Source organism: Ambystoma mexicanum, chromosome 4p (assembly GCF_040938575.1).
Source record: "Ambystoma mexicanum isolate Mex_15411 chromosome 4p, UKY_AmexF1_1, whole genome shotgun sequence".
In the NCBI taxonomy this organism is placed as follows: Eukaryota; Metazoa; Chordata; class Amphibia; order Caudata; family Ambystomatidae; genus Ambystoma; species Ambystoma mexicanum.
Window position 1 is genome coordinate 98,234,734 of NC_090927.1, and position 19,297 is coordinate 98,254,030.

At 54.6% G+C, this 19,297-nt stretch overlaps 1 long non-coding RNA gene across 1 annotated transcript in view; it reads right to left on the minus strand.

The window, feature by feature from the left end:
• Positions 1 to 325: 325 nt before the first annotated feature.
• The window catches only part of LOC138452551 (uncharacterized), a 218,608-nt gene continuing 199,636 nt past the window's right edge, over positions 326 to 19,297 (minus strand). Inside the window, exon 2 of the long non-coding RNA XR_011260213.1 lies at positions 326 to 589. This is a non-coding gene — a long non-coding RNA (uncharacterized lncRNA). The remainder of the gene's footprint in view (positions 590 to 19,297) is intronic.

Sequence of the window (19,297 nt, forward strand, 5' to 3'; positions counted from 1 at the left end):
CAGGTTTCTCTTAGCCTGGCCCTATAGGCCTCTTCCTAGACCCCATCCTTTCTAAGATGGTTTTCTTAATGCCTGCGTAGGTTGAATCAACTGCTGGATTGGCAGCTTGATAAGCCCCTTGCATTGGACCCGTCAATAAAGGAGCAATGAAATGGCCTGTTGTATCGCCTGTCAGTCCGTCTGGGCTTGGTGTGACTGGACCTGCATAAATTGCTGCAGTTGCTGCTGTCCATCAGTTAAGGCTTTTATGATGGCCTCCATGGCGTTCTCCGATCCCACCCTGCCACCAAATTATGTGAAGGACCACTCTGGATAGGTTTTGCTCTTTAAAAAAAATAGCTCTTTATTGACAAAAGGAAAAACAAAAATGGCAGGATCTCAATTGTTCTTAATGTAGTCAAGATAATAATTAAAGCATTGGGCTTCTGATGATACCTCATATGGGTTAATCTCCTTTCCATGAGTCCGGTCATTGTCACGGAATCCAGGCCATTTTACTATCATGTTTTCGGCTATTTTCCGCATCAGTTTCATTTTGGCGTCTTCCGGGTCGAGCGCCTTCTCTTGACCATGGTTCTCACACTCTTATCTAAAAAAGATAGAAGAAAAATCTTTCATTACCCATATTTTTTCCTCTGATGTTAAGAGATTAACTAAACCAAAAGACATAAACAATGCCTTTCTTGATTTTTACTCTAACCTATATGCTTCTGATCCCTCTATTACTACTTCTGAAATCTATTCTTTCTTTGAAAAAAATAAAAATAAAAATCTCTCCAACCCGATCGACCTATCTCCCCTTGATACACCTATCTCTCTTACTGAAATCAAACAAGCCATAATCGACCTCAAACCCAATAAAGTTCTGGGCCCTGATTGATTCACCAGAGATTTTTACAAAACTTTCATTCACTCCATTGCACCAAAACATTTAGAATTGTTTTCCTACTTTGTTGAAATTGGCCAAAGCCATGGCTCCTTTGGTGAGGCCCTTCTAATACCTTTTCCTAAACCTGATAAAGACCCCTTTTAATTAGAAACTACAGGCCCATTTCTCTTATCAATTCTGATTCTAATATGTTTGCTAAAATCCTTGCAAAAGAGCTATACCTTCCCAAACTTATATAATGTAAAAGCTCACTCCCCGTTTTATACTTGCAAATACGAATGAATATGACACACCCCAATGGGGAATGAGACTAAGAGAACAGGCTGCGAGAGTTAAGTTTCGTTTATATAAAATTGGCATCCAGAGAACTCTGCTGCCAGAGAGCGCTCTGGCAAACAATACACTTAAAAATGATTATATGGGCAAAAAGCATCATCAGTGATGTCAGACACGAATGTTACAAAAGTTCATTATGATTGGTCACAAGACTACAATGTGTAGGTTCCTGTAGGCGCTGCTCCTCTTGGGTTGACTGCTTGGTTGGCGGGAGGGTGAGCGCCACAAGGTCCATCTGTCTGTGTCCAGGCTAACATGAGATACTACCATTAGACATGCACTAAATAATGGTCACTACAAATCCTTTGAGTACATTATCATAAACCTATAAATCGCATACATAAAATCACAGCATCACTCATTGGGACTTACATGAAGTACTGGCTTTAAGGTCTTGGTCAGTGAGATAACAACGATGGTGGGATGGGTCCAAGTGCATCATTCTGGCATTTGTTAGTTCTAGGGTGCAATATACTGTGACTGAGGTCTGATGTTAGTTGGGGGCACAATGGGGGTGGGCTTCACAGCAGGGTCACACGTCTGTTACATCAAGAGAATACCTAGCGAGGGCACAGGGTTATAGTGGCAGTAATCTTCCAACAGCGGGGGTAAGAGGGCACAGGCAGGTTTGTGGATACGGATGGGCTAAAAGTCATGTTTCAGGCCGGATCACACACCGGACAGTGATCTCAGAGGAAGAGTGAAATGTTACATTGGTGTTTTTGTTTCAATTATCTGCTTTCAGACAGAGTGAGAAAATGTGGGGGCCATGAGCGTGGTGTTCACAGCGCTGCAGCAGGGAGAGAAGCCTTTTGGTATTATCGCAGTGAGGCCTAGTCCAAAGATGGATTCGAGGGTGCACAAAATGGAAGCCAAGTGTCCCGCACAACAACCCCGCATCTGCCACTGTCAGTGTGAATGCGAGCAATGGAGGCGTCCCCCATTATTGTACGAGCAAGTGCTTTACATCGTGCTGAATGCATGAGGGGGGCCTAAACGACCCCTCACTCCCACACAATAGCCTGATCAATTTGGTTTTTATCAAAGATCGCCACCCTTAATGTAATTCCAGACTCTTATTTAACACGCTTTCTCATTCTCAAAATTCCCATAACCCTTTAGCCCTCTTGCCCTCGACGTTATGAAAGCATTTGATTGTGTCTCCTGGTCTTTCATGTTCCATTCTTTAACTTGGCATGGCCTCCTGCCATACTTTATCAATATGGTCAAAGTTCTTTACTCTTCCCTGACCACTCGTTTGTTATCAATAATTTTCGTTGCTCCTCCTTTTGAATAGAAAGAGGAACTCACCAAGTCTGTCCCCTTTCTCCCTTACTATTCAATCTTGCTTTAGAAATCCTTCTTCAAAGCATTAGAACGAACATTAACATCAAAGGTATTTTTAGAAATGATATAGAAATCACATTATCTCCTTATGCAGACAATATCCTACTATACCTCTCTAACCCTGCCTACTCCATACAACATTTAATAACTACCATACATAACTTTCCCATCGTCTCTGGGTACAAATTGAATTTTGATAAATATGAGGTCATGCCTCTCACAAATGCTTATAATCCTTCCAATACTCCTTTGTCTGGTTTGTCATGGCAACCATCTCATATTAACAGGGTAATTCATAGAATCCAGCGCACAAGTAGCGCACGCGGCTGGCGCACAGCGTGCGCCTGCGATAGTCTGCGCCAGGCACGTGCGCTAAAACAGATTTCCGCGCACAGCGTATTCATGGATTTCAAGCTCCCAAAACAGCCGTGGCGCAGAGAATCGCAGCGAGCCTGCAGCAGCGCCAGTAACGCCCCCAAGAACGCCCTCGCGCACGGAAAAGCCATCAAAAGCGCTAAATCATCGCTAAGGGCTGCGCTAACCCCGGACCACTTCACAGGGCAGGCAAACAAGGAAAGCAAAGCGGGCAATCTCCAAATCAGGAGTACGCGGGAAGTACTACACGCGACTAGGCAGGGAACGTGAATCACAGGGGTACGCGGGAATCATCACACGCGAACAGCCAGGGTGCGTGTATTACAGGGGTAGCGGGAAGTTCAACACGCGATTGGCCAGGGAACGTGAATTACAGGGGGACGCGTGAAGTAGAACACGCGATAGGCCAGGGAACGTGTATTACAGGGGTACGCGGGAATCATCACACGCGAACAGCCAGGGTGCGTGTATTACAGGGGTAGCGGGAAGTTCAACACGCGATGGGCCAGGGAACGTGTATTACAGGGGGACGCGTGAAGTAGAACACGCGATAGGCCAGGGAACGTGCATCACAGGGGTACGCGGGAATTATCGCACGCGAACAGCCAGGGTGCGTGTATTACAGGGGTAGCGGGAAGTTCAACACGCGATGGGCCAGGGAACGTGTATTACAGGGGGACGCGTGAAGTAGAACACGCGATAGGCCAGGGAACGTGTATTACAGGGGTACGCGGGAATCATCACACGCGAACAGGCAGGGTGCGTGTATTACAGGGGTAGCGGGAAGTTCAACACGCGATTGGCCAGGGTACGTGTATCACAGGGGTGCGTGGGAATTATCACATGCGAATAGGCTGGGTGGGCCCCCACAGGTGTACCCTGTACACCCTCCCCGGCCCCTGCAGGCAGCCCACAAAACAGTGGACTACCCTGCACACCTGATCATGTCCCCCTGCACCCCCATCCACCAGGGGCACCCTCCACCAGGCCCCCACCCATGTCTCCCACCACCCCCACCCCCCAGCAGTGCAGGGGCACCTGCCATCAGGCCCCCATCCATGTCTCCCACCACCCCCAACCCCCATCCACCAGGGGCACCCTCCACCAGGCCCCCACCCATGTCTCCCACCACCCCCACCCACCAGCACTGTGGGGCACGTGGCCAGCAGGCAGTCAGGCAGCAGCCGATGGCAGGTGGGAGCGTGCTCAGGGTTCTTGGGGACTTAAATTTGGCCTCCTGGCCAGGAGCGTGGTCTTTCGTGTTAGAACGCGTGGACAGCCTGATAGGGAGTGATTTTGCACCTGAAAACCCCACACTCATCGCGCGAAAACCCGTCACCAGCATATGTGCGTCAATAGTTACCTGCACGTGCAGTGTCAAAGCGTGTGATTGGTGAAAAGTGAGCGACACGCAGGAGTGTCGAAGCGCGTGATTGGTGAAAAAGGATCCACATGCAGGAGTGACAAAGCGTGTGATTGGTGAAAAGTGAGCGACACGCAGGAGTGTCGAAGCGCGTGATTGGTGAAAAAGGATCCACATGCAGGAGTGACAAAGCGTGTGATTGGTGAAAAGTGAGCTACACGCAGGAGTGTCGAAGCGCGTGATTGGTGAAAAAGGATCCACATGCAGGAGTGACAAAGCGTGTGATTGGTGAAAAGAGAGCTACACGCAGGAGTGCCAAAGCGTGTGATTGGTGAAAATGGGCCAAGCACGTACACGCCGTAAGTGACGATGTACGTGTGGGCCTGTATAAAAGGTAGTGTTGAACACAATTTCCTTGTACGTGCTTTTCGTGGAGAGCGAGTGGGTGAATTCGGTACTTCTTGTCGTTTCACACGCGATTTACTTCACGGCGTTTCCAGTTCGTACTCCCTGTTACCTCTGACAGCTCTTTTCTCTTTTTCCTCTTGTACTGGTTTTCCTGGGCCTGTTCCCTCAAACAGTGTCCCCTTCTACAGTTGTCCTGTCTCCTCAGACAGCGTACACCTCTTCTTTTGGCGGGGGTGTTGCCAACCAAAAGTGCTATTTTTTCACGCTCTTTTACCTGGCAGACGGTGAGTCACGCACGTATCTAACATCTGTGCTTGCCCCTTGTGTAGCCTACCCCTTCAGAGGTCAATCTAGGCCGCGTGTGACACGCATACGTTCATTGTGTTACTGGATGCCACAGCGTAGTGCAGGGTTTCCCATCAGCACACGTGGTCTAGGAGGGGTATTGTGCACGTTCCTTAACTTTTTTGGGGTGCCTGTGCGTTGCGTGACCCGTCATCTTTCCCCAGGGGTGTCATATAGCCTTGCCACTGCACTAGGGTACGAATACCATCTGGTACCCAACCCCTTTGACACCCAATTGCCCAGGACAATTGTGCACACCCACTCCCATACGCACAATACCATCAGTGCCATGGTTGGGAGGCGTGCAAGCCGTAAGGGTGGCAAAGGTGGCCGAGCCACACGTGGTGGCCGTGGAGGATCCAACAGGGGACGTGGTTGTGACTTGCAGGGCGCCCCTGTTCCCCCCAGTCTGGAGGAACAGTCAGGGACACCCATGCCCCCCCCCCCAGTTGAGAGTCATGTGGCTGATACCAACCCTGATCAGCCCATGTCGGACCAGGCCATTGTGGCACCAGACCTGTCCGAGGGTGATTCCATCGCTGACATCCAGGTCAGCAGGTCCACTGCACGTGCACCGGTGCACATTGGTGTCATCAGGGCACGCGCATCTATGCCAGATAGGTCATCTGCTGGCCCCCGTAGCCAGGGTGTGGCTCAATCCACCCCACCTCTCATACACCCTGCCAAGACTGTGTCGGTCCTAGTTCATGCACCTCAGATCAGGCCTGACCCCATCCCACTACCCCCAATGCCTGCACCTACTCCCATGCTGAGTGGGCAATCACACACACCCAGTACAGAGTCCACCACGGCTCCTGCCCCTAGTGTCCACAGCGGCGTAGGACACTCTGGATCCCCACCCCCTTCCAAGCGCAAGAGGAAGAGTGCACGTCCGGCACAGGCTGATGCCCCAGACACGGCTGCACAGTCCGGCCCATCAAGGAAGCCAAGCTTCACAGACGCCGAACTTAATGCACTTGTTCAGTATGTGTCAGATCATGATAGGGAAATGGTCATCGTTGCAGGGTCCAAGACCACACATGCCAGACGCCAGGCACACTGGCAGACCATTGCTGACAGAATAAGTGCCCTTGGAGTAGTGAGGCGCACAGCTAGTGATTGCCAGAAGCGCTGGAATGACCTTAAGCGCAGGGCAAAGGATAAGCTGGCCTCAAGTCATGCCGCAACCTTGGTGACTGGAGGTGGGTCCCCAGCACAGGAAATAGAACTCACACCACACGAGTCCGTAGCTGGATCCTACGTCACCGAGGGACAACTCCAAGGTGTGGGAGACCTCCCTGATTACGAGGCATCATCCGGTGAGTGCACATGCATGTGTGTATTATCCATGTGCATGGTGTGTGTGTGAAGCATTCATGTTGGGTGCCTGTCAAGGGGGTGTGTGGCAGAGTTGATAGTGGCACCCATGTGCCTCATCCAGTATGTTCAGTGCAACACCATCTGGCCACAGCACTATCCCTACTGGCAACAGTGCACATATGGGCCAACACCATGGAAGTTGCCCTTGATTAGTAATTTTGTCACTACATTGTTGCTCATACTCCCCTGTCTATTCATCTGATGTCTTACATACCATTCCTCTCCTTTCCCCCAGCCATTCAAGTTTCATCTTCACATGCCTGACATGCAATGATACCACATGCTAATGCGTCCTCTGTATATAAATGCCTACCAACATGCAGTCATACTGTGGATGTAGCCTTGACATCCACCTCCTTCCTGGGTCCTTTGGTACCGTCTGGTTTCGAGCCCCATTCCCTCACACTCCATGCTGCTCTTCATGGTCTATCTTCCATGACTTCTACAGTTCAGACCATCGTGCCCTACGCACGACACCTGCTTGCCAAAAGTCAAATGAGGGCAGCCTGCCCTCCAATGCGACCCACCCTATTGCTGACCAGTGCATCTGAGCCTACTCTAAGCTAACTCTCACTGACATCTGCTCATACATGCCTTTGCCTGTCCCATAGACCCTTCACATGGTCCCTGTCCTCTCTCCTTGCTCCTCTTCCACCATCATAGGTGGGACCCGTTGGGATGTACTCCTGGCCTCCTTCCAATCCTCAGATACCACTATTGATGTGCATGGTAATGGGAGCGTCTCAGTCCAAGGCCCTTAGGCCAACCTCAATCTCCTTGAGAAATGCTACCCACATCTCATCAACTTCCTTACCTCTCCTGCTGTCCCCCCTCCTCTCTCCTCATCAATCCTGCACTGCCTCCCTGTACCCTCCCATGAACCTTCTCCGCCTCCCACTCCAACTCCTACACATGCGGCACCTCTGATCTCTAGCACTCCCCGTAAGTCCTACAAGGCTGTCAACCTCCTCCACAATTACACTCCTTTCACTGCGGCTGCATCAGGCATTCCTCCGATAACTGTCACTTACATGAGGTTATGCACCTTGACATCCTTGGTCTCATGGAAACATGTCTGACGGCCAGCTCTGTCTGCATCCTTGACCCTCTCCTTGGCCCGCCACTACTGTGCAGGGGGGGTGTGCCCTTGGCTTCCCTGAGGGTATTCCTGCCACTGTCACACCTACTTAGACCTACTCCACTCTGGAATGGCTTGTGTGAGGTTTCTGTCCACCACACCTTGACATTCTCAAACAGTGCGTACTGTGTCTGGGAAAACTGGTCAAATGTACTACTTCCTTTCTGAGTGTCCTCACCTCTCCTCCTCACTCATGTCCCCAGACACAGAATTCCTCATCCTTGGTGCGGTACGCATCCACCTGCATGCCTGTTGACGCCCCCACGTGACCTTTCTGTGACCTCAGCAACTCCCTCTCACCCTCTAGACTCCCGTCTGTCCCTACTCATTCTGCAGGGCACACTCTTGATGCTCTGATCTCATCTGACTTTCCCCTCTCCGTCCATCTCTGCACTCCTCTCTCCTGGAGTGATCACATTCTCCTCTCCTCCCAGCTCACCCTCAACACCCCACAGGCAAAGCCACCCTCACCACTGTCACACACCTTCTTGGTATTCCGACCCATGAAGTGTGTGTCAGTCGAGGCTCATGCTGCCAAAATGTCCCCCCCATCCAGCTCCCCCTTAGGCTCACTCCCATCCTGACAGGGCCCACTCCATGCTCCACTCCATGTCAGGTACACTGGATGTCTTAGCCACGGTCATGACCACCTGTCTGAAGCCCCATGCCAATGCAGAGTCCTGGCATGACTCGGATCTTGGGAACCCAAACCACAGGTGCCGGGTGGCAGAGAGGGAATGTCCTGCATCATGGCCATCCTCTGGCAAACTGGCCTGCCACATGCTCCAAAGGCAATAGCGCCTCACCCTTCTCACCAAGATGAGATCCCCAATCCAAGGGCACATATCTGCGGCATGTGACAACTCTGCAGGACACATAGAAATCTGAAAGGACCTTGCCGAGCCAGAAGCAGTGTGTACCTCCCCTGTCCCCTCCGAGCCCACAGCACAGCATGATTGTCTCTGTACCCCTATAGGCCACCCCCCCAGCACTTGTCTGCGCCTAACACCATCTGCCCTTGACGTCAAGTCCTACTTACCTTGTACAGCACATCCAGCCGCCACTCCCCCTTGCACTTCATTGTGCCACCCACCCCTGCACTTGCGTGACATGAATGACACCAGCACCAGTAGTATTGTTGACTGGCATCCCCTTCTGCCCCACCACCCCTCAGTGCTCCGCTGCACCTACAAACATTACTTGACCGGTGCTTCACGAATGCAAAATTATTCCGTTACAGGTGTTGGGGAGGTGGAATCACAATGTTTACTGCATTATGTTGATGTAGACAAGGCACTGTGCATCGTTGCCAATTTGGACTAGCAGATCCATGTACAACATGTATACTAATTGATGTGACGATGCAATGTCAGGACCAGAGTGGTTGAAATCCAAAAAAGTAGCCCTCCTCTCCCTCTTCACTTGGTGGCTATGTCACATGCCATGTGTGTGATGGCATGTGCCTTTGACATGGCAATCACCGCCCAATGTGTGATGGCAGTGCTAGGCATCAAGGTGAGCAGGCGTTGCTCTCCAATCAGTACATAGTATGCCCTGAGCCTCCCCTACAGACCCAGTGATGGTGAATGCATAGGAGGACTCCCAGTCATGTAGGACATGTGTCGTAGGACTACTGCCTATGTTGTTCATCAGCCCTTGTTGCATGCCATGGTGCTAATGCCTGTTTCCATTTTTCTCTTTCATGTCTTTGCAGGGGACGAAGCACTTGTTGATGCTGGGGATGTGGTGGTGGAGCCGTCCCAGGAGGGCAACCCGGGCCGACCTACCACAAGTGAGGGACGTGGTGTGTTTGTGGGTGAAAACCCACAAGTGCTGCAGGCCGTGCTGTCGAGGGGTGTCTCTGGGGGTTCCTCCCCCGAGCAGTATTCAGGTGTAGACTCGGAGGATGACACCTATGTGCAGTCGCAGGTGAGTGTTCTTGGGAGAGAATCTCCTCTGTCCGACCCACCTGCAGCCAGGCCATTGGCCTCAATGGGGATGTCAGTGTCGGCAGATCAGCCTCCGGTGGTTACGGATGCAGGGCCACACCACCCAATCTCTGATCCTGTTCCTGGGGCTGCAGATCAGAGAGGGAATGCAGTCCTGCAGCCTGAGGCCTTGCCGGCACAGCAAGGCGCAGTCCGCCTTGCCCCAGGCAGGTGTGGTGCCCGTCAACGTGGTGGCCGTATGCCACCTGGCAATACCGTATGGGAGCAATCCATCTACGGTATGGCCACCCAACAGGCAGCATCATCCGAGATGATTGCACAGGCCATGGATAGGGTGGCCACTTCCATTGTCCCCCCAGAAAGGCTGATGGAGCGACTGGAGCAGGCTACAGAGTCCATCTGCCAGGCACACAGGGAGGATATGTTGGCGTCCAACATGGACAGGCGGGCGGCACTGGCGACTCTGCGGGAATCACTTTCCATGGAGTCCCAGCGCCACAGGGAAGCCCTGAGGGAAGAACTCCGTCACCTCAGGTCGACCCTGTTAGAGCTTGAGGCTTCATCCCATAGAAGGACAGAGGAGCAGCTGGAGCGTCTGACACGGACGCTCTCGGCCGAGATGCAGGCAACTCGTGCGGAGGTCAGGTCATCCCGGGAGTTACTGCATGGGGACCTCCGCATGATTATAACCCAGAACCAGAACTACCAGACCCGCCTGCTTGCAGCCATGGAGGAGCAAACTCGTGCTTTGCGTGGGCTGCCTCCCATTGTCACACCATCTTCTGAGGCAGCTCCCCCACCTCCAGAGTCAGCTGCAGGGTCTGGGCAGAGCCATAGCGACTCATCTCCCACAACAGAGTAGCCGTGTGGGCCACGAGCCTATGGGGTGTTTTCCTTTCCCATGATCCACACAGGTGGATTGTGGCGTGCATCCTGTCCTCGGACCTCATAGGTGCCCCCCCCCCCCCCGCCGGCCCTTTCATGGCCATTTTTTCTCTTTTTCATTTTCATTTTGCAAGAGTGTTGCCTTGTGTGGGTACCTGGGCATACACTGTATTGTGGCTGGGCACATGCAGGCTTGTCCTGAGTTTGGTTTCGATGCTTGGGTAGCAGACATCCACACCCCTCCTGCTTCCGTTTCCATGGGCTTGCAAAGGGTGTGCCCAAGTGACAGCAAATTACACGGTGACATTGGACTCCCATGAGCTGTTGGCCAGTCCATAGTCAATACTGTGTAGACATTCATAGTGTTCATTGTTGTTGCACCTAACTATGCATGATGGTATGATATGTGCCTCTACTTACATATGTTGCTCATGTTTTGCAGGTATTTCACACAGATCTTCACAAGGGCATACTCTCTGGAGTCACACTACATGTCGGTAGATGTGCACTGACACTTTTGCATGGCGCCATCACTGTACATCTGGACGGTGAGGACATACCAGCTGAATCAGGTAATGAGACTACCATTGATTACATGCAATGTGTCTTGTTTGGGTGGGCTTCAGGGTGGGTTGGTGTGTAATTTGATAGAAATTACTCTTACACAGGTGTGTAGTAGTGGCTCCAGGGCGGTTAGCTGCTCAAGTGCGGCTATGTTCCATTTGGGGCACTGCTATTTGTGACACTGGTGTCATGTTGTGATGGCCAGTTTGTTTGCTGTCACATACCATGACATGGTGTCCTCAGTGGCGGGACTGTGAAGGGAGTGGGTGACATGGCAATGTTGTCATGTAGTGAATCGCCTGTGGCAATGCATTTTAGATTGATGGAGTTGTGTCTTTGCGTTGTGATGCATAGCTGGTGTATGTGTAGCTAGGGGTGCACACATATTGACACTTCCATGTTAACAATCTCAGGCTGATGTGTATCTGACAGTTCATTGTCAAGTAATTTTCAGACATTGTCAGGTAGAGTCATCATTGATTGTCAGATGGTATGTGCCAGAGCAGTGTGCACTAGCCAGCACTGTGATTCCTAGGTGAAGAAGTTGGCCACCAGTTGCGTACGGGCTGCCTCCCCCCGTGCCCTTTCCCCTCCCATGCGCAGCGGGCGTGCATGTGGTTGTGGATGTGGGGGCACCACCATGTCCACGGGCAGGCCCCGGCGTGTTGCAACGTTGTGCAGGACACATGCTGCCACTATGATCCTGCACACTATTCGGGGAGCATATAACAGCTGCCCGCCAGAACGGTCAAGGGAGCGAAAGCGTGACTTGAGCACTCCGAATGTGCGCTCCACTATGCCCCGTGTAGCAATGTGGGCTGTGTTGTACCTTACCTGGGGTGGCGTGGTGGGGTTCCGGATTGGGGTCATCATGTGGGGGCTGATAGGGTAGGCACTGTCCCCTGCGGAGGTGGTGATGGGTATCATTAGTGGTGTTGTGTCATGACCCAGTATCTGACATGCATGCATGTGGAGTGGCATTCATGCTCACCAAGCAGCCATGTATCTCCATGCTGGCCAGCCTCTAGGTCCCGGCATAGGGTAGACATTCTGTAGATGAAGCTGTCGTGGGTGGACCCTGGATAGTTGGCATATACTGATGTGATGATTCCCTTGGCATTGCATACAACTTGGACGTTGATGGAATGCCAGTGCTTGCGGTTTCTATAGATGTGCTCTGTTGCCCTGGGTGGACGTAGAGCCACATGTGTGCAGTCAATTGCACCAAGCACTTTGGGGAATTGAGCCACACCATAGAATTCCTGGATGCACGTCCGCCTTTCTGCATGAGTCCTGGGGAGATATATGTGCCTGCGGACTGAAGGCCGTGCAGTGATGATGTTCAAGACCTGGTGTAGGCAGCGTGACTGCGTGGCCTGTGACACACCACCCACTATGGCACTTGTCTGCTGAAAGGATCCAGTGGCCAAGAAGTGCAGTACATTCAGGACCTTCTGCAGGGGGCTGAGTGCTTGGGAGCACAGGGTGGGTGATGTGAGGTCATCCTCCCACTCACTGACCAGGTCCAGTATGATGTGTGCTGGAAACCTGTACCTCCCATACACCTGGTCATCAGGCATCCCGAATAGGCTGGTTCTGGGTGTGAATATTCTGGCCCTGACTCTCCTCCTCATCCTCCTTTGGTAGCCCACTGCCACTGCTGCTAGGAACGGTATGTTCATCCTGGCATCTGGCTTGTTTATTGAAAAGTGCGCAAATTAATGCCTTGCGCGTGTAGTAGGCAGCGTGTGAGCCTCGCACCCCTGGAATCGGGTTCCCACTCCAATCGCGTGTGGAAATTCCCACGCTGCAGGCATACAGGTGCGCTGACGTACTTGCCTGTGTAAGTGGCCGCGCGCCCCTGAAATACACGTACATAGGCCAATGGCGTGTAAGCGCACTTTTGGGCAATTACACGCGATGAAATACACGTACATAGGCCAATGGCGTGTACGCTCACTTTTGGGCAATTACACGCGATGAAATACACGTACATAGGCCAATGGCGTGTAAGCGCACTTTTGGCCAATTACACGCGATGACACTCTGACGTGCAGGATTTCCACGTGTGCTCCGTCTTCACGTGCTGAGTGGGGAACGCCCGTGCGGATCACGTCAGACGCGCTTACGCGATGAGGGACTCTGGTCCAATAGAATCGCGTATGCGTGCTGACGCACTTACGCGCTAAGGGCCTTTCCTCGGATTTCACGCTGACGTGCAGGAATTTCACGTGCCAAATCACTCCGTATCAAGCTGGCCACCCGAAAACACACGGAACACCACGCTCCTGCCCCGAAGGCCGAGTTACTGCCCCCCAAGTGCCCTGAGCAGCCTCCCACGTGCTATCTGCTGCTGCCTGCCTGCCTGCCTGCCTGCTGCCACCGTGCCCTGCCATTTGGTGCCTGCACATCAGCCATCTGCAGGGGTCCAGTTGCTGTGTCCACCCCTGCTGGAACTGAAGACTCCCAACTGGGATTACATCGCTCCACAGCCCAGCCCCAGGACCCAGTTGCCCACCCACACCTGCCTCTGGGGTTGCCATGTCGGGCACTTCTACATCTGGCACCAGTGGCAACCCCAGGCCAGAGGGGCAGAGGGGCACCAGCTTCACTGCCACCGAAGTTGGTGTCCTGGTGGAGCATGTCCTGGGGCAGTATGATGCCCTCTTTGGATCGTCCCGCGCCAGCAAGGAAGGACGGGAGAGGATCTGGGCCGACTGTGTGGTTGCCATCAACGCGGAGGGGGTGGCAACCCGCAACGTCTTGAAGATCAAGAAGCGCTGGGAGGACTTGAGGTCCAGGACCCTTGTGAAGGCCCGGCGCCTCGTGGAGGGGGGCCGGGGCCACATGAGTTCCATCCAGAAGAGGGTCCTGGAACGCGTACGCCCAGCGCTCCACGCCCAGATCCTTGAGAGGGAGACCCGTCTGGAGTTGAGCGGTAAGTGTCCAAGCATCACTGTGTGAGACAGGGCATGTTGCGGTGTGCTGGTTCTATGATACTTGCCTGTATGTGTGCCATGTGCCATGTATGCATGTATGTGTGCTGGGACATCATGGTAATGCATGTGCGACCAGTGATGTGTGACCCACATGGTTGTTGCATGTGTAGAAATGCGGCATGGGGAGCACTATGCAGATTTGGGACATGAGAGCATGCCAGTCTCTGTACCTGGACATGGATGGGGGTGAGGATGGGTGCTGATGCCAGGTACAAATATGGTAGCCATGTCTGTGTGCCTGACCTGCATGTCTGTGACTTGTGCATGCCATGGATGCATGACTCATGTGTGTGACAATGCACAGATTCAGTGACGCACCCACCTTACCCTTGTTTTGCCTGTGTTTGGTGTGATTGTGGCCAGATGGATGTGACTGAGGTGTAGTGTGTGCATGTGATATGCATGAGCCATGATGCATGTGAGTTACATTTCATTGAATGTTTCAAGAGTCAATTGGACATGCATGGAAATGTGCATGGCATGCACCATGCCTGTTACTGTGTGTGTTTTGCCTGGACTGACCCATGTGTTGTGGAGGGACATGATGGAAGTGTACTTTGACAGGGGTGCTCATCTGCTATTGCTTCCTGTCTAGGGGACCATTGTACAGTAGCCTGATGCTTGTGTTCTTTGTCTCCCTCTACGCAGCGGCTAGTGAAGAAGAGGGCGGAGACGGCACTGTGGAGCAAGGCGGCGGGGATGCCCCCACGGCTGCAGCGGAAGGGGTGGGTGAGCCCCCACAGGGGCCTGCTACGGCGGGAGACGGTGAGGAGCCATCCAGGTTGGTGGTTTGCACAGAGGAGGAGGAGGCCGACACTGGTGCACACATGGGCCCTGGTGGGAGCATCCCTGCTGGTGCAAGTGGTGCAGTCCAGGGCCAGGGGCAGGAGGCAGCACAGGTCACCGTGGAGGGGCCTGTGCATGTCGCTGTCCCTGACCCTGTGAGTGCACCACCATGCACCAGCAGGGATGCCCCGTCCCAGGCCCGTCCGCAGGTAGAGGGGATGTCCATGTCAACTGACTCCCCTCCACCTGCGGCCGTGGGAACCCCTGGCCGCGTGGAGCAGGTCCTGATTGGGGTCGCGATGCGCACGGCTGTGATTCGTGATGCCGTGCGTGCTTCCCGGGAGGAGCACGCACGTCATCACGAAGTGCACCGTGCCGACGTGGCCCAATTGGGATCGGCCATGTTCGGGGGGTTCCTGCATGTATTGGCCAATCTGACGGCCCTCTCCTCCTCTGTGCAGGCTATCCACCAGTCGTTCTCCTTGCCGTCTTCCGGCCCAGATGCCACCATGGCCCCCTGTGGACCTGCCCCGACCAATGCAGCCAGCTCGGTGGGGATCCCATCCCTGCCGCAGTTGGGAGTCGGAGGTCCAGCAGGGGTGGACGACACAGCAAGTGGACCCCAGCAGATGGAAGATGTGCCGGCATCATCGGGCAGGGCACGTGCACGACGGCGTCGGTGGTTACCATCAGCCTGGATGCCGTCGTGCTGGCAGAGGCAGTGGCGTCGCAGGCAGCAGCGGGCTCGACGTGGGAGGCATCATGGCTCAGGGCCATCAAGATCGGAGGGGCAGGCATCGGCCGGAGGGCAGGGCAACCCTGGCATGGCGGTGTGTTCCGTGTGGGAGGAGTTTGGCCAGCGGATAGGTGCGGAGCGGCAGCGGGCGGAAGAGGAGCGGCTCGCCATGGCCAGGGCGGAGATCTCCATGCATCAGGCATTGAGGCGGGCTGAGTGCCTCGAGGAGGCTCGCAGGGAATTTGGAGAGCACATGGGGTTGTCCCTGCGAGACCTCGGGGCCAGGACTGAGTCCCGCCTCCAGGACATTGACATGGAGTTCGAGGATGCCCTGGCCAGCATCACCAAGTGAGCCGCAGGACTAGCCCGCTGCCTTTGTATATAGTTTTTTAGTTAGTTAGTGCTAGGTTTCCTTTATTTAATTTTTTTTTTTTGGACCGCTTGGACAATGGCCACTTCTTTGTACATATTTTTTTAAATAGTTAGTATTAGGTTTAATTTGTGGTGTTGGGCTCATGGACCCTTGAACAATCCTGTAAATATAGTTATTTTTTGTGAGATAAATTTTTTTACTTTCATATTGGTCACACCATGTCGTAATGGTTTATCTTTCATTTCATTCTACATGTGTTTACTTTGGACAAAATCTATTCATTTTTCTATCCTTTGTTTTTTGGTTTCTCATTTTTGTTCCCGGACATGGACCTTTTATTTGCTTTACCAGATAGTTGTCAGAGTTTACTTTATTTTTATTTTTTAATACATTTTAATATTATCTTACACTTGTGTCATTTTTTCTTTGGTTTCTTACATGCCATGATATGGGTTTTGACATTGACTTGCACCCATTGTGTATGTGTGTGTGGCGGACATGTGTTCTTTTGCTTACTTGCCTTTGGGGTTGTGTCATGTGATTGCATTCACTATGTGGGTGCATGCAATCCTTGCCTGGGTGTTTGTGCTGGGTATGCTGGTCATTACTGCCATTATTGTGTATCGTCAGGACCAGGGGCCAGGGGGACATGGGTGGGGGCCTATTGGAGGGTGCCCCAGGTGGATGGGGGGTTGGGGGTGGTGGGAGACATGGGTTGGCCATGGGTGGGGGCCTGCTGGCAGGTTGCCCACAGTGCTGGGGGTGGGGGTGGTGGGAGACATGGGTTGGCCATGGGTGGGGGCCTGCTGGCAGGTTCCCCACAGTGCTGGGGGTGGGGGTGGTGGGAGACATGGGTTGGCCATGGGTGGGGGCCTGCTGGCAGGTTGCCCACAGTGCTGGGGGTGGGGGTGGTGGGAGACATGGGTTGGCCATGGGTGGGGGCCTGCTGGCAGGTTCCCCACAGTGCTGGGGGTGGGGGTGGTGGGAGACATGGGTTGGCCATGGGTGGGGGCCTGCTGGCAGGTTCCCCACAGTGCTGGGGGTGGGGGTGGTGGGAGACATGGGTTGGCCATGGGTGGGGGCCTGCTGGCAGGTTGCCCACAGTGCTGGGGGTGGGGGTGGTGGTAGACATGGGTTGGCCATGGGTGGGGGCCTGCTGGCAGGTTCCCCACAGTGCTGGGGGTGGGGGTGGTGGGAGACATGGGTTGGCCATGGGTGGGGGCCTGCTGGCAGGTTCCCCACAGTGCTGGGGGTGGGGGTGGTGGGAGACATGGGTTGGCCATGGGTGGGGGCCTGCTGGCAGGTTACCCACAGTGCTGGGGGTGGGGGTGGTGGGAGACATGGGTTGGCCATGGGTGGGGGCCTGCTGGCAGGTTCCCCACAGTGCTGGGGGTGGGGGTGGTGGGAGACATGGGTTGGCCATGGGTGGGGGCCTGCTGGCAGGTTCCCCACAGTGCTGGGGGTGGGGGTGGTGGGAGACATGGGTTGGCCATGGGTGGGGGCCTGCTGGCTGGTTGCCCACAGTGCTGGGGGTGGGGGTGGTGGGAGACATGGGTTGGCCATGGGTGGGGGCCTGCTGGCAGGTTCCCCACAGTGCTGGGGTGGGGGTGGTGGGAGACATGGGTTGGCCATGGGTGGGGGCCTGCTGGCAGGTTCCCCACAGTGCTGGGGGTGGGGGTGGTGGGAGACATGGGATGGCCATGGGTGGGGGCCTGCTGGCAGGTTGCCCACAGTGCTGGGGGTGGGTGTGGTGGGAGACATGAGCAGGTGTGCAGGGTAGTTCCCTGTGGTGTGTGCTGCCTGCAGGGGCCGTGGAGGGTGTACAGGTAATGCCTGGGAGCACACAGCCAAATCGCGTGTGCAACTTCCCGCTCACCCCTCAAATCCACGTTCCCTGCCATATCGCGTGTGGAACTTCCCGCGCGCCCCAGAAATCCACGTACCCGGCCATATCGCGTGTGCAACTTCCCGCGCACTCCTGCAATCCACGTACCCGGCCATTTCGCGTGTGCAACTTCCCGCGCACCCCTCGAATCCACGTTCCCTGCCATATCGCGTGTGGGACTTCCCGCGCGCCCCAGAAATCCACGTACCCGGCCATATCGCGTGTGCAACTTCCCGCGCACCCCTCGAATCCACGTTCCCTGCCATATCGCGTGTGGGACTTCCCGCGCGCCCCTGAAATCCACGTACCCGGCGATTTCGCGTGTGCAACTTCCCGCGCACCCCTCGAATCCACGTTCCCTGCCATATCGCGTGTGGAACTTCCCGCGCGCCCCAGAAATCCACGTACCCGGCCATATCGCGTGTGGAACTTCCCGCGCACTCCTGCAATCCACGTACCCGGCCATTTCGCGTGTGCAACTTCCCGCGCACCCCTCGAATCCACGTTCCCTGCCATATCGCGTGTGGGACTTCCCGCGCGCCCCCGAAATCCACGTACCCGGCCATATCGCGTGTGCAACTTCCCGCGCACCCCTCGAATCCACGTTCCCTGCCATATCGCGTGTGGGACTTCCCGCGCGCCCCTGAAATCCACGTACCCGGCGATTTCGCGTGTGCAACTTCCCGCGCACCCCTCGAATCCACGTTCCCTGCCATATCGCGTGTGGAACTTCCCGCGCGCCCCAGAAATCCACGTACCCGGCCATATCGCATGTGGAACTTCCCGCGCGCCCCTGAAAACCACGTACCCGGCCATTTCGCGTGTGCAACTTCCCGTGCACTCCTGCAATCCACGTACCCGGCCATTTCGCGTGTGCAACTTCCAGCGCACTCCTGCAATCCACGTACCCGGCCATTTCGCGTGTGCAACTTCCAGCGCACTCCTGCAATCCACGTACCCGGCCATTTCGCGTGTGCAACTTCCCGCGCACTCCTGCAATCCACGTACCCGGCCATTTCGCGTGTGCAACTTCCCGCGCACTCCTGCAATCCACGTACCCGGCCATTTCGCGTGTGCAACTTCCCGCGCACTCCTGCAATCCACGTACCCGGCCATTTCGCGTGTGCAACTTCCCGCGCACCCCTCGAATCCACGTTCCCTGCCATATCGCGTGTGGGACTTCCCGCGCGCCCCTGAAATCCACGTACCCGGCCATTTCGCGTGTGCAACTTCCCGCGCACCCCTCGAATCCACGTTCCCTGCCATATCGCGTGTGGGACTTCCCGCACGCCCCTGAAATCCACGTACCCGGCGATTTCGCGTGTGCAACTTCCCGCGCACCCCTCGAATCCACGTTCCCTGCCATATCGCGTGTGGGACTTCCCGCGCGCCCCTGAAATCCACGTACCCGGCCATTTCGCGTGTGCAACTTCCCGCGCACCCCTCGAATCCACGTTCCCTGCCATATCGCGTGTGGAACTTCCCGCGCACCCCTGCAATCCACGTACCCGCCCATATCGCGTGTGGAACTTACCGCGC